The 15869-nt window shown below is 40.4% G+C and overlaps 1 long non-coding RNA gene across 1 annotated transcript; it reads left to right on the forward strand.

Moving 5' to 3' along the window:
* The first annotated feature begins 626 nt into the window (after positions 1–626).
* Positions 627–2007, forward strand: LOC110475414 (uncharacterized). The gene is made up of 3 exons (XR_002466266.3): positions 627–878; positions 1769–1886; positions 1976–2007. It is a non-coding gene; the product is annotated as an uncharacterized LOC110475414 (long non-coding RNA).
* Positions 2008–15869: the final 13862 nt, after the last annotated feature.

A 15869-nucleotide genomic window follows, 5' to 3' on the forward strand; every position in this document is an offset into this window, starting at 1 on the left:
ATGAAGAGAAATTGTAATGGATGCAAATGGCTCATTTCAAAAATCTCTCTTGACAAAGTGGAAGGCTGTTGTGGTGTGTTTTGCTTTGAATCCATGTTTGCCCTCCGATCTCCTCCCTAATCCCCTCCTTTTCCCAGTTCCCAATTTTCCCAAGCCCTTCCCTAACCGCCTCCCTTCCAACTTGTCAATCCTCCCTATCTCTACCCCTTTCTCCAGAGAGTTCTGTGTCTGTCTCGTTGCCCTCAACACCCTATTTGTTATTTTGTATTATTCCCCCCCCATTTTCCCTGATAGGCTCATAAGCTATTTGCCCCACCTTATACTCCTCTCTTCCCATATCCTCATTGGTTCGCTTTCCTACACCCCTACTCCTGAGCTGCTGTATAAAATCTTCTGTTCACCCCCCCGCCCCCTCCATCTTGTCTAGGGGCCTAGGGGTAAGTCGGTGTTGTTCCTCCCCAAGCCCTGTGTCATCGCTGTGTCATCGCTGTGTCATCGCTGTGTCGTCGCTGTCGGTCCCTGCTCTGTCCCTGCCGATATCTGGGAACTGCAGCGCTCGCAGGGGCACAGTCGCGCCTCTGCCGCAGGCACCCCGCACGCCCCACATGGCGAGCGCTGCTACAGAAGGCTACACTTTGATTCTTTCAGAGCTCTCTGAACAGTGTTTTTAGGGTTTCAGTATCTTATTTTTAAATTATTTTTGTCCTATATATTGTTCTATATATTTTGTCTCCCTATGCTTATTTTCCCACCTGTGTTGTGACAACAAGCACGTACAAAACCAATCAACATACAGGTTTGGTGGTGATGGGATATCAGAGGAACACTCAGATGTATAGAAACGACTGCCAGCGAGAGCAGAAATGTAAAAAATAAATGTAAGTAATTGGGTTTTGTATGACCACATGTAATCTCTTTTAGCCTGAACTGCTCATTTGCACTGAAAATGTTCCTGAGTAGTTGTTAGTGCAGTGGGCTAGGAAACACTAATTTGGAGAGAGCAATAAAGGTTTTATAGGCCATAGAAAATGGAAGAAACAATGACAGCAAAGATGTATGTGTGTAAATGACATTGTCCTTAACTAGTCCAAGGCTTAAAAAGGCACATTGCTTTCCTTAATTATTGGATTTGTGGTAGCTAAACTTCAATAATATGCTCAACTAGGCCAGCCTTTATCAGATATATTACCTGTTCATTCAACAGCCATTAAATATGCATGAACCGTAATTGTTGCTGCATTTGGATCCCAGGACAACTTGGTCAGAAACCTCTCTGGTTGCAAGCATCCATTTTCAGAGATACTGCTATATTTTTAATGACCCCTTTTTTACCTTCTATATCTCTTTGCAAATGCATTTTGAAAACCTTGTTTGCCAGTTCTAAAAGTTTGATGTGCTCTATGACATTATTCTGCCCTTAGTCCTAGAAATGAGAGGTCTGCTCTTTGAACATAACAGTGATAGTGCTGAGTGATTCCTCCTGAGTGTTAACTCCCTTTGTGCTGCACAATCATGTGCCAAGGAGGCCTGAGAGTAGGACCTGTTCTTAATCCTATGGGAAATGGGTATATTTTCAGTGGAACTGGGAAACAGCTGAATTTGTGTTTGTGAAACATATGGTCTGGAACAGTAGTTCTCTGTTGAAACTCTGCATTTGTCAGTCTAGTATAATTTTTTCAGCAATAAAATTTCCTGTTATCCAGCCTTTGAGTTAGTTCTGTGGGTTGAATCTGAAAAAAAAAAAAATCTTTTGCCTCTTATGGAAAAGACCCTGTGCTCCCTATGTGGAAATGGCCTCAGACTCAGACTGTGGTCAGAGAGAGGCAAAGGTGATGTGACCAGTCTACAGCCATGAAATGAAACAACAAGACAACATTCCGTGGCAGGTAGGTCTTGTTTGCGTGTCAAGTACAAAAGGAGAAGCCTGCAAGTGTTATCACAAGGAGTCTGAGTCAGGGGTTCTGCTTCTTTGCAGGCCAGATACTGGAGGGTGCACATACAGGGACCACTGTCAGAACACCCATTAAAATCTGGATGAGAATATTTAGAAGAAAAATAAAACCCCACTGCTCTGCATCTTAGCTATGAAAGGAATTTCCTGTCTCTATTATAGACTCTCAAGCTGTTAGTAATTATTTACCATTTTGAGGTTTTTTTTCCTTCAAAATCACTCTGATGATGAAATGGAGATTTTTGGGGTTCACTTGAGCTAACAAAATGAATGTATCATGAAAGAAACCTCTGCCATGGTACAAAGGGCATAGGGAAATGTAAATCTTTGGAGCTTCCTACATAAAAGACAATACCAGAGAGGACCACGGAATGCAAAGAACCCAGATAAGGAGACCCCTCTGTCTCAAATCATGTCAAGGCTAACAAACATACTCGGATAAGATACCAAAGGACCAAAAGCACACGTGTAGAGGGGAAAAGTTCAAAAGTTCAACCATGAGGAAGACCATGATCTTCAGCCTCAGAAGACCACCAGGGACCCCCGTGGGACCACCACAGAAAACCACGGATGCCCAGAAGGGTGTGGACCTATTCAGCATGAGAGACAAGGACAGGCAGGGCCAGGGGTTGAATATGCATAGAAAAGTTGTGTAATGTATTGCATATGGAGCACCTTTGTGAATAAAATTGTGGGACAAACTCCAGCTCGGAGCACAAGATTTTGGAGAGCTATCTCACTTGTGCCGGGCACTGTCATACATACCCACTTCATAACTACATTGAGTTGTAGAGTCTATTTATTTATTCCTCATATCGCTTCAATGACTAAGTGACAGGCACAGAATGATCATAAATGCAGAAACAATTAGAAAGGACAGCACTTCTTTGAAATGCTCCAGAATAACTTGAACTGCAGGACTGCTTGGCAGCCCCAGGAATCAATGCTTATGTCAGTATCAGAGTCCTGAAAGTGACCTGAATCTTTCTATTTACTCTGAGTTTTCATGAAAAGCCAATGATCAAGGCAAGGGATAGTGCCCTTCCTTCTTAATCAGTAGGACCTGGAAAGACATTTTGGAACATTTTCCAGACTTCCTGGAAAGACATTAGTTGAAGGTTCCCTGTCCATGGCAGGAGGGTTGTGACAAAATGATCTTTGTGGCTCCTTACAACCCAAAACATTCCATGATTTTGTGATTTTGGTTTTGCCTGCTCACATGCAACTGGTGTGGGCTTAATACCTGAAGCATATAAAGAAATTTCCAGCCTCTGTTATTGGGAAGATCAGTTTCAACAATCACATTTGTCCATTTTGGATTTAAAATCTTGAAGCAATGATTAAATATAATTTTTTTGCTTAAGATGTGCTGCCTTGCTTGGCACACACATGTTCGGAAGAGACTTTCTTAGAAAGGGAAGGTTTCCAGCAGTGCTAGACTTGTGCCAGAAGGAAATCAGTAAGCTCCTATGTAGAAGTAAGCAGAAACATCTACACAAGTGGTTTAGCATTAAAATGGGGACATCTGGAGCTCTGACCCCGAATATACAATTTACCAATACTCTTTTGGATTATTTTTGGATGCATTTAGAAGTGTAAGGCAGTTAATTGTCTCTGTAAAGAGCAAGTACTACCCATTACACAAAGGACTTCTCTGTGCAGTAGCATTCACTTCCCCTGGGCTTGCTGCCCTCCACACAGTCACACATTGCTGTGCAGTGTGCTGTGTTCCCAGCACATCAGTTGTACACATGAATCAGCCTCTCAGCTTCTCTATTCTGCCTTGTACAAGCAGCTGTTCCATAATCTGGAATGCTGGGTGCTGTTTGGTGAGCAGCCGACGTGCCGGCAGTGCAAATGTCAGTAACGCTGTGCCTGGCAGGGCTGATGTTAGGGAGAAGAGGGACCCGATGGCCCTGGGCTCCTCTGGAAGGGAGGTGGCTGGGAGTGCTCATGGGTATCTCATCTGAATGTGAAGTACAAATTGCAGCATGGCTACAAGTCATCTGGAAACAATAGAATTGTGCCTGGGCCCGGCATGGCATGGCAGCGTGTTATCTGATTCCAAACCTCGTGTTTAGAGACAGCTGTGCGATTCCCCAGCCTGGCCCTTTACAAAAATTATTGGCATTCCTCCCTGGAGAGTCTGCTGATCCGTTTTTTACATATTTTTTAGACAATTATGACAGTCTGCCAGGTTGTCAGGTGGTTCTACTGTTCTCTAATTCTGGAGCACACTTCCTGAGGAGATCTGGCACTCCTGGCTTAAGCTTTCTATTGACTCCCTCCTGGAATGCCTGCTTTGGGGTGTGCTGCTGCACCTTTCCTGCTTCAGCAAGTGTGATAACAAAATGCTATCTGAGAAACTACGTACTGTCACATTAGAACATGAAACAACTTACAGACATGTGTTATGTAAAAGAGGGAAGAAAAAGAACCAAAAAAGAGGATTTTATTTTCTGACTCCACTATATCTAGAATAGCAAGAGTGACAGTGGATTGGAGGGTGAAATTGCCACCTCTCCAACCACACTGGTCAAACCAACAGTCTATCAATTCTCTCCACCCACAAAAAAGAGTGTAACACAATCATTATTTACATGAGCAGTGTGAGAAAATTCAGTTGAAATATGTAAATATCAGAAGGCATAGAAAACTTATAGAAGAATTTTAAAACTCTCAAAAGAACAGGGTGACAAGGTACAGCCTTGTACTTAAAATAGGAAAGACGTATCAGCAGTTTGGATAGAAGAGACTCAATAGCAGGAAATAAAGCTCCTATTTTTATCCTCGGTCTTAAAGACTTCATAACTTTTATAATTTATAGCTGAAATTGCATAGCTTAGTCTATTTCTATACATTAATTTCTCCTTTCAAAAGTTCTAGTAGAATCTCTGCACCTTTTTTAACTACAGCACATATATGTGTATATATTTACACACTAGTACAATTAGAGGATGTGGGTTTTTTGCAAAATTTGTTGAGGAAATTGTAGAGCTGAAATGAAATGGTATATAAAGTTGAAAATTTGGCATGTTAATACTGGTCTAAAAGTTCTGCTGTGCTTGTACATTGTCTTTTTTAAAACTGTGATGTGTGTTAATGATTTCTCTTAGCTGGTAAAGTGTCTTGCTCAGAAAATCACATTTGCATGCACCTGAAGCTGCATAACTTAGCAATTTGTTACAAAATTCACAAACAACACAGTGATTGGGAGGCGATGGTGTATTTTTAGAGGATGTACTTCACTTCAGAGGTGCTGAATCTTAATCTAGATAATGAATGAGATCAGGAATCAGTTGCATTTACGTTCCCAAACCGTGTTGTCATTGTTTCATTCTAGCCAACAGAACTTTCTTATGATCAATAAATTATTTTTATAGATTTTATTATATCAAATAGATGGAGAATGATTTAAACATGCCTATGTGCAAATATGGGATTTAATGTTTACTTTTGAAAGGTGAATTTAAACTTTTTTCATCAAATGTATAGGCAGTGATAGGTCAGAGATGACTCATTTGCAGTAATATACCCCAAAAAAAAGAATTCAAAAACAAATCAAACCTAATGTATTTTTCAGGGTTGTGCAGAGGTGCAGTGGTGGTCTAGAAGAGGGACTGGAAGGAGGTTTTCTGTAAATCAGAGTAAAGAATGCATCTGTTTAAAATGCCAGATCTCATTACAGGCATGAATTGTATCTGAATTGTATGTCCCCACATAGGTTGTCAGCAACCAGGTAAATAAGAGAAGAATCAGACCCTAAAGCTACTATTGGGAAAGAGTAATTTAATGAAAAGGCTAATCTAGTTAAATGAAAAGGCCTTTGTGTATGGAATTACTCCCAAATGTAAGTCACAGAACAATACATGCTATTGAAATGCATTAAAAAAAAAAAAAAAAAAAAAAAAAAAAAAAAAAAAAAGAGGAAAGGAAAAAAGGAAATTAATGAACTGCTCAAAGGGTTCTTTTGTATCACACTCTTGCTTTCAGGAGTAGTTCCCAGCCTCCAAGATGTACAGGGAGAGGAAGGAAGAAAAAGACATTTCCCCACAAGGTAGAGCACCAACTCCGCAGGTGACAGCAGTGCTAAGGGCCCCAAGAGCCCAAGCACCCACCCTGCAATGACCCAGAGGGAAGGCATGAAGAAAGCAGCCTTCATTGCCAAGGTACAGCCCGTCCCCATTTGCTGTGTCTTTTATTAATATTACTAACCTTAATAAACACAAAACCAAAATCAAACAACCAAAACAAAACCAACAACCCAAAACAAACAAATGAAACCACCAAAACCAAATGACCCCCCAAAACAACAACAACAAACCAGGTGATGTTGCCAGCTATCCCAGTTTTGCAACATCAGTCAAGGCTTTAGAGCTGCTGTGCAGCAGTAGGATTGTATCTGCACAGGGCTGTAGGGCTTGGTCCCTTTTGGGGTTTTTGTGCTCTCTCAAGACTGAGTTCAAGTTCCACAGTATGCAATGGGATAAGTTTATGTGCATGCAAAATAGTGTGACATGGGAACTCACATATCTGAAGTGTGCAAGCAGTGGGGCTGATTTGTTCTCTAGAAAGAGTTCTTAGTTAAGGTTGCTTTTTCCAGAATTTCTGGAAGTTTTTGCTAGATTCTCTGGATAATCCAGGTTGAAAGAAACATCAAGAGGCCAGCTAGCCTCACATTTTGCTCAAGCAGGGTAAATTGTGAGGTCATACTAGGTGATTTAGGGCTGGCTCATGCTCATTGGCCTTTAAGCATTTTTTGGTAGTTTCTTTATCATGATAATATTCCAATACATGAATTTACAAATATAAATTTACATCCCTGTCATGCTTTCTTTTGCCAGGTTCATAAACAGAAGCTTTTTGAAAAGTGAGGAATTTGACAGTATAACTTTTCATTTGTTTGTTTGATTTTTAAAGAAAACTCCATGAAATCTTTAGGTCTGGATGATTTTAAATGACCAGATAGGTACCAAACGCAGATTGTTGTTTACTACTGACACACAGTTTAAAAAAATAAGAGGAAATTCAAGTCCAGATGGAATTTTATGGCCAGAAATCACTATTGTGATAATTTTGCTTGAATTTCATGAAGCACCACTCAGTTTGCCCAGTTGCTTGTGGTTGAACCAGAGAAGGATATCTGGCTTTGTTGAAGTCCTTAGCATTGCTTTTAAAGCTGACATTAAAAGAACTTAGAACTTGACAGCTTTGGGATGTGGTAAAATCTCAGCCTATAAACTAGACTGGACTGAAACCATTAAATATGATACATAAGGACGTTTTAAAATCTGTTTCACCTCAAAGTACTGAATGGACTCAGCAGAACCTGTAGACATTAATTCTGCCTGTGGTCTGCATTCCCCTCTGCTGTTATGGTGAGGGTTGCCTGTAAAATACAAATTTTCTGGTGTTTTACTGGCAGACTTGGAAAGACATTGCAAATATTTCTCTCTTCTGGTGCCTATCTCCAAAACCTTGTATATACATAAGGGTTTTTTCTTGCAAGACCTGTTGCCTGATGAAAGCAGCGCCATCTGGCTTTGTCTTCCTTTTTTTACCAAATATTTGATGCAGTGTGTAAAACTAATTTCAACACAACCATTTTATTAGCACTGTTGCCATGTTCACTTCACTAGATCCTTACACTGAAAATTATTTCCCATTGTTGGTTTTTCTGCCTTTACTTGCTGAGTGACTCTTGGTTTTTTATTAAATCTTGATGATTGCGCTACTTGTGAATGATTTTCTTAATAGTGACTTAATAGTGATCATGAAAGTAACAGTACATAAAATAAATACAAAAGGTATCAAGAATATAATAATGTCAGTTATATAGCCCAGGGATATATAAACAGCTTGTATTTACAGGGTATTTGTTGTAATTAATTACTATCTGTTTTCATATAAGCTTTGTAGAAACTTGTGTGGAATGTAAGTTTAGGATAACTGCCCCATTAGGATGCATATTTTATTTTCTTAACTTTACTGTGGCAATTTCTGCCATTGCCAGACTGTGCTGCCAACATCTCTGTTTAATGCTTCCATTACTCATGTGAAGGAGTTTAACATCAGTCCAGTGTTACTGAAATACTCAGGTGTGGAGGAAATTTCCCATAGATAAATGGCATTAAGATCTGCAAACATGATTTTAAACTGTCTAGTCAGAGATTAAAATCATTAGTTGTGCTTTTACCTAAAGAAATCATTTTACTGAGCATCCTGCCTGCTGAATCTGCCTAAAAGCTGAACCCTGGTTAACTCACCTCTCTGAGGGTCTGAAGATGGAGCTGTTCCCCATCCACCCCAGGGATGTCCAGATTGTATTGATAAGACTGAGGTCCCTCTGGTCTATAGGGTGAAGATGCAACTTTGCTTTAAATCATAGGCCTTAGAAGAGGTAGTTGGTAGTACTAGATAAAAATTTGGGGCTATGCCCAGAAGTGCAAAAAGTTTAGGGTCTCAGCCCAGCATGGAGCTGCTCAGCAGTGCTTTGGGGAGCATAGGGAAAGTCAATCCAAAATCACTCTTTTGCTGATCCAGCAAATATTTTCAGGGGGAGTGACATGACTGCACTGTGAGAGGCAGATCACCATGACCTTGACAATGACAAAGCCATGGTTGTGCTGTCTGGGGCACAGGTCTGAACCCCTTCTGTTGGTAAAGGAGTTAGCTGAGTGCTCTGGCAGCTACACTGCTGTACTTTATTAGGCAAAACACACTCCTTCATTTCAGAAAAGAGTTTCACACATCTGCTGGAGGGGGAATGTCATTCTATGCTGTGAATCTTTATTGAAGCTGGGTGACTTGAATGTCTGAGAACAGAAGGAGAAAATGTTGCTGCCTCAAAACATTGGCAAGCCAGGCATAGCCCCAAAAGGGAAATCCAGCACTGCTGGCTGTGTCCAGTCCTATTGTGATAAAACACCTGGGTGCAAGCACAGAATCCCCTGATTTGCCTTGGGATCAGCTGCTTCAGGATGAAGCATTGCTAAATGCAGGTTCTGTAGGGGATCTGGTTCCTAAGGGAGCTTACATGATTAAACACAGGCTACATCCTGTGCTTGGAGCAGGCTCCAGGTGCCTGCATCTGCACACCTCTGCTCTTATTCACTTCCAGCCACAGGCCCAGGGAAGGCTTGGGCTCGAGGCATGGATGTAGGAAGAATTTAATCTTTTGGGCTAGAGCTGTCTCTGCTGTAGGACTGTAGAGAGTCACTGCAGTGCAATGGCTGTCAGGAGAGCAAACTGTGAGGCCCTAAATCAGTGTGATGGATTGTAAAAGGGTTATAATTCAAGGGGAAGTAATTAATCCCTTCTGAGGATTTCCTTCTTGAGCACTACCAAACCATTTTTCTGACTTCCTAAGTAGGCAGGAGGATTGAGATAGGAATTTATCTTTCTCTCTGCCATTACTTTCCTGCGGGATTAATATACAAAGAGGTAATCAATGACAGATGGGAAATGTCCTAATGCTGAGCCCAGGGCAGTCGTGGTTTGGATGTTGTTGTGTGCTGCATCTCTAGGCACTTGTTTTTAATTTCACAAGAGAAACTTTAATGGTAGTGTTTAAGAGTAATGAATACTTACACCACAATACTGGGCAGTCTCAGGGCCTTTATAAAAGCATTGCAACTATAGACTCAAAATACAGAACAGCAATTTTGAAAAGGTTAAAAGAGAAAATGACCAAGACAGAAATTAACACCTTCATATTTGTAAGAAAGGAAAACACAAAATTTCAGCTTAGCTTGAAAATGCTGCATTTTTAAAATATTGGTGGTGTATAAAGATAAATGAGGAATATGAGAAAGAAATCTGTATGTGGACTCCTTAGCCTGGCTTCACCATGCCCCAGCCACCGTGTTTACATTATGGTGTAAGCTTGGTTTATGTTATGGTGTAAATATTGACGGGTTTTATTGTCAATAACTATGGTTAGTCTCCTTCTTGGTAAGTAACATTGCAGATTTCCCTGGCAGAGGCTTCTGCAATGGTGCTGGCTGTATGGGAAGTGAGGCATTAATACCTTGAGCATATAGACATTAAAGAATTACTGTCAGGAGAAATGCAAAGTGTGAGAAGTAAAACTACTCTGATGTACTTAATTGCTCCTGGTTGGTCACTTACGTCCTAAAACCACATTTCTCCCAAACCTAGCACACCTGGCATGAGCATGAAAAGCTTAAAATTGGGGCTGTTTTCCAAACCACCTGTCTGAAAATATCATAGGAAAACTAAGATATCCAATTGTCTCAACTTGAGGGGTGCCAGTTTCAGATTACATATGTGTTCCAAATATTTTTTGTCTTAATGATTAAAGAGATCAGAATTAAAATTCCAGAAAACGTCAGCTTTGATACCTTTATGTCAGATCCATTGGTAATTTCAAAGACCATACAGTTTAGACATCAAGATGGACTTTAACATCCTGCTTCCAAAAATCATTAATTTTTAAAAGTGTTCTTAACCATTCTTCAGACTCTACATTATCTAGTGCATCTTTTTTCATTTTGGTGGAGGCTTAAAAGCATCTATATAATCAGATAAAATAAGAGGTATGCATATGAGCTAGCATGTAAAGAGATCCATCCTTTTCTGTTCTGGCAGAACAGCAAAGCTGTTAGGAAAACAAATTAGGTATTTATTCCATTTTCATTGAGACATGGGATCAGTATGGCTTTCCAGGAATTTAAAATTATTTTGATAACCTTAGGGCAAATTCTTAAGGTGAGTTCACAATGTAAATCCTCCCAACAACCTGCCTTTAGATGGTGTTCATCCATGTCCTAGAGAAAACAATTCAAAGTGGAATTGCACTGTTATATGGGATAAATTTTTGGAAACCAACATCTAGGATTCTGTTATTGTAATTGAAATGGCTCCAGTTTATTAAAGGAAATTTAATCCAGTAAGTATATACAAAGCTTTTCTGTCAGTTTCTCTGACAGTTTCTCTCTTTTTAAAAAAAAAAAAATCTTTCTTTTTAAAATAAATCTGACTAAAGCAGTAGGAAAGGGCATCTTTGGTCAGTGCTTTGAGCCAGTTTATTCTGATGCTGCTCAAGGAACAAAATACATGGTTATGTTACCATGTTGTAGTAATAATCCCAAGAAATTAGTTGCTTTGTTTTTAAGTGGTGTGCCTCACTGTAGACAGCATTACTGTCCATTCAGGAATTAACTGAAAGTACAATTAAGGATGTTACACAAGGCTTGAAATAACCACAGCCCTATAGAGCCAAACAAGCACAAATTAACCAACTGCATGTTGTAGTTCTTTAACCTGCTTTGATTCTTTGGGAGAATTTGAAAATGGCTTACGTTTTTCACAAAGGTTTTAATAAAACTCTTAAAATTCCTGAATAATCAAAATAAGGGGCCCTATTAAATCATGTGCTAAAGCCTGGTTAAGCAGCTGCAAACAAAGAAAATAATAAAACTGTGTCTGTAGGTAATACTGAGTGAGAGTTGAGGTCCAGGATTTCTGCCCTTTTGGGAAGGCTGTGGGGGAAGCTGCTGCCTCTGTGCCTGTGGAGAGTTTTCCTGGGTGCAGATCTGCCATGGAGCTGGGCTGTGGTGTGCAAGGCTTTCCTTGCAGTGGGACCTGTCATGCCATCACATCGAATGGGTTCCAGATAGGCAGGACATAAAGCAGCTTTGTGCTGAGGCCATCAGGTGCCCTGAGATTTCTGCTGTGCTGAGGAGCCTGGGTATGCACTGAAACAAGAAAGCTGCTCTCAGTTTCCAGCTTGACTTAGAAGCCAAAAATCAAGAGTATGGTGACACATGCCTTCAGAAATTACTCACAGGAAGCAAAAGGCTTTAGCAAAGGTAAACCAGGTCTGTAGGCAGTACATTTGAGATTAGTCTTTCAAAGTGTGATTCTAGAATACAATCGTAGACTTTTGCACAGGTTTTTCTGCTATGCCACTGAATTAGCAAAAGGAGAGTAAGATTTAAAAAGTATTTCTTGTGTTTCTCTTTGTATCTGCTCAGGTTTAGAGATAGAGCTTGCTTTAGATTTAAGAAGCTCAAGGATATCTAGGGCCATTCTCTTCAAACACAATTCACTATAGACTTGCTGTGAAAAGCACCTACGTGTTACTGGGAAGGGCAACAGCCCAATTAAGGAAAAGATCTGCAGATAGGCAAACATAATTGAAAATGCTTTTTCATGGGGCTAGTGATTTGAGAAACAACCTGGCACAGCCAGGCATTATCTCCTTAATATCTATCCTGAAAAATGCACTGGAAAGAGAGTTAAACTGCCTACCCCACTTCAATATTTATGTCCTAAATGAGTAGTACTGTGGTACGGAGCACAGCTGTGTGTGCTGGCTGCCAGACAACATTCCTGAGTTTGCCAGTGCAGGGCAATCGTCCTGATGCATCTTTAAAGACACTTTTGATTGTTGAAGTTGCTCATGGGTAGGGAGCTGCTACCAACAGGATTTCCAAGTTGTGGATGTGTGGGTGAGCCCCTTGCTTGTCATGCCTGTGTGTACTCTGCACCTTTTATGGGAAAGTGCTCCCACTGACTTTAGGGAGGTGACTGACAGGGAGTTTGGGCCAGCTGAGCCCACTGTGGTCTCTTCCAACCTGACCCATTCTATGGTTCTGTGATTCTGTATGGAAAGAGAGCCTGTATTTTTGTGAGTTGATCCAGATCTTGTCAACCTTGAAGTAAATCCTGCAGTGAGCTTTTGCTGTGTTGAACATGAACAGAGACTCCATTAAAACATATAAAATTGTTTGTGTTAAAATGAAAAAAAAAAAAAAAGACATTTGACACCTGTTGTGTAGCTTGCATGTTTGATCTCACTTTGCTACAATAGCTTTTCTTTTTTCAGACTTGGTTTATACAGTCTGTAGCTGTGTGTTTCTCTTCTTAGCTGGTAGTCTTTTTTAGGAATAATATACACTGGCAGGAGGGAGAACCAGGCTGCTTCCAGAATAAGAATATACTGCCTGTATCAAATGTCCCATTGACTTTCACAGCCTGTGTGAGAAAAAACCCCTTTATTTAAAATCTATATTGCTGTGGGATCTTGTTGGGGTGGTTTTGGTTGGGAGAGGGTTTTGTGTAGAATGGAAATAAAGCTAAGTGAACGAGTACAGAGACAAATACCTTCATGTATGCTCCTCTCTGCCAGTGCTTTCCTTCCCTCATTTTTGAGGGAGACTCCACGTCTTCCAACTCCAGCTGAAAAGGTGACCTTTGGTTCTGGCAGAAGGTCTTTTTCTGCTGAGGTGTAGGCTGGAAGAGCAAAGATATCTTCCTTCATTATTGACAAACAAGGTCAGAGACCACTAGTCAAGGGGTTTCTCTGTTCAGATGGGAGCTGTAGGAGGCATTCATACAAGTACTTGATGGATTGCTAGCAGCCCTCACATGGGGAATGGCCACCATCCTCAGAAATTCTAATCCATCATATAAAATGGAAAAGCCTTTGATTCAGACAGAGGTTAGGCGTGTTACTCATTATTCTAGATCTGGAGCTTGAATTAAGTTTGGTAAAAACCCTAATGCTCCTGTGAGCACTTTTCAGCTTCGAGTAAGTGTAACCCAGGTCCAGGGAACAACACCCTGCAAGTCCTTGGGAGAGGCGAGGAAATAACTCTTGGGTAGACTCAGGCTGTCAATTAAAATTTAATTATAGCCTTTGGCAATATGAGAGCAAAGGTTGGGCCTGAAGCCTTTCTGCAGTCCTATAAATAGGTTAAAGCCATTAGGTGCATTGGTTATCATTTACAAGTTAGGTTCTGCCAGTAAACACAATCAAAATTGAATGTGAGACTGTAATTGTGAATACAACTGTGCAATGACAGAATACAGCTCACCACTAGTCTGTTTAGTGTTAAGAGCTCTGCAGCCTACCCACCTTATCCATTGCTTCAGACAGAATGGGAATAAACCTGAAATAGGACTGACTTCCCCTAAAAACCCAGCAGAAGATGTGAAGAGGTGGTAGGTCTGGGTAATAGGAGTGTCCCTCTGAGAGCATCCAGCCTCAGGCAGCTTGTTGCTAGGCAGAAGCACAAAGGATACATTATATGCTCCAAAGAGGAATCTGTACATTTGATTTTAAGAAAAGAGCTGATTTTTGCCAAAACATTTACATATTTGGTTTTCTCATGCTGGTGTTTGATATTAATTTTAAAAGCAGTCCATAATTTGTCTTGCTGACTGTTGTGTTTTAGCTGTAGCACAATTCTAATGCCTCCCATTAAATTTTTTTCACCTCTGCAATTAACTTATGTAAAATCAGGGTTCCTGGGTTTTTTCTTTTTTTTTTTGAAGAAAATTGCCTTGAGTACAATTACTGTGCAATGGCTTTTTCCGGTGCACTTGTTCATTCTCTTGCACAGTTAAGCATGTGTTCTTAAAATGCAATAGTAGTAATATCATGCAGCTGCAATTACATTATGGAAACATTATCTTCATGGGATGATGGGACTTCAGGGACACAGCATAGTACAGGTTTCCACAAAAGCATCTTGAGGTTATTTTACCAGCATGATTATGTCTCTCTAGGCATGCCTTGAGACTTCTGCAATGCTCTTGGACTGAATGCAGAATAATAAAACCTGAAAAGAAGCTTTTCCCAAACTTTTAAGCAATTTGAATGCCTTTGTGCAGTTTTTAGTAGTTGGAAGGTTTAAACTGCTGCAGGAGTTAACCAATCCACATATCTATTTTTATATACCTGCATTTACATGCATCAGACAACATCTTGTGTATGTGGGTGCTCATGCAAATCCTGTTGGAATACATCTATTCAGTGATCAGACATTAACAGATTTATTTTTCTTTCACTTTTCTCAGCAAAAGACAGGCATCATAGAACCTTAAATCTGGCCTTACCTGTTGGCCTTACTATTCCACTACTGCCCTGAGCAGCTTGTTCCAACACTTTACCACTTTTTCAGTAAAGAAATGTCAAATTTTGCTTTTCTTTTCTATTGCTGGGAAGCTGGGCAAAAACATAATCTAAACCTGTGTCCTTGTGCACATCTGCAATGACCCTGCTCCTTGCAAACTTGGCAATTCATTGCTGATAACTCAGGCTCAAACCACTTCTGTGACTGAACACAGAATGCGCTGTGACATACTGAGTTTCCAGTAATCTTGTATAGGTGCAGGTGAGTGTACTGGATGTGGAAATGGCCTTTTCAAATCTCTTTGAATTGGAAGTACCTCCCCTGGCTGCCGTCTGAGATTACCAGCACACCCAGCATTGCTGGGGCACATGGCTGTTCATAGCCAGCCCAGACTGATGGGGCTCATGCATCACTCAAACATTAGCCATACATCCAACCAACTCCTGTTTGCCACCATCCTTTAGGTCTGCATGTGTGTTTTGTCCAAGGTGCAGATACTCTGCAACTGCAGCAGCCATCTGGCAGCTGAGGGAATTGGAACACTCCGTGCACCACCTGAGGATGTGCTCTGATTTGTATTTCTGGATGTAAGGATCTGAGGGATTTGAGGAGTCCTGAAGTGTCTGGAGTTTTTAATTATCACTTTTATTATCAGCCAAACAGTTAGATATATCTGTTTAAAGTGGTTTTTTAGTCTTCTCTAATGAGTCATGCTCTCAGTGAAACATGGTCTGTAATTATGTTCTCCCTTGGTTTTCACATTATCTAAGCATTCCTCTTACATTTATCTAAAGCTCGTACTGTTTCTTCTGCCTCTTTTAAAATTTTATTTTAAGGCTATGACTAAGAGAAACAATTTAAAAACTATTTGAGTGTTATTCTTGATGATGTGCTCATCAGAGAACAGCTCGTAACACTCTTGTAGGACTGGAATTATTTGGTATCTTCAAAGCTGAGCTGGCAGAAACCAACCAAGCAAGAGAATTAGGCTGATCTATGGGATAGAAGAAATCCCTTTCTGTGTTTGCCAAAAC

The sequence above is a fragment of the Lonchura striata genome, chromosome 12 (assembly GCF_046129695.1).
Source record: "Lonchura striata isolate bLonStr1 chromosome 12, bLonStr1.mat, whole genome shotgun sequence".
Classification (NCBI taxonomy): Eukaryota; Metazoa; Chordata; class Aves; order Passeriformes; family Estrildidae; genus Lonchura; species Lonchura striata.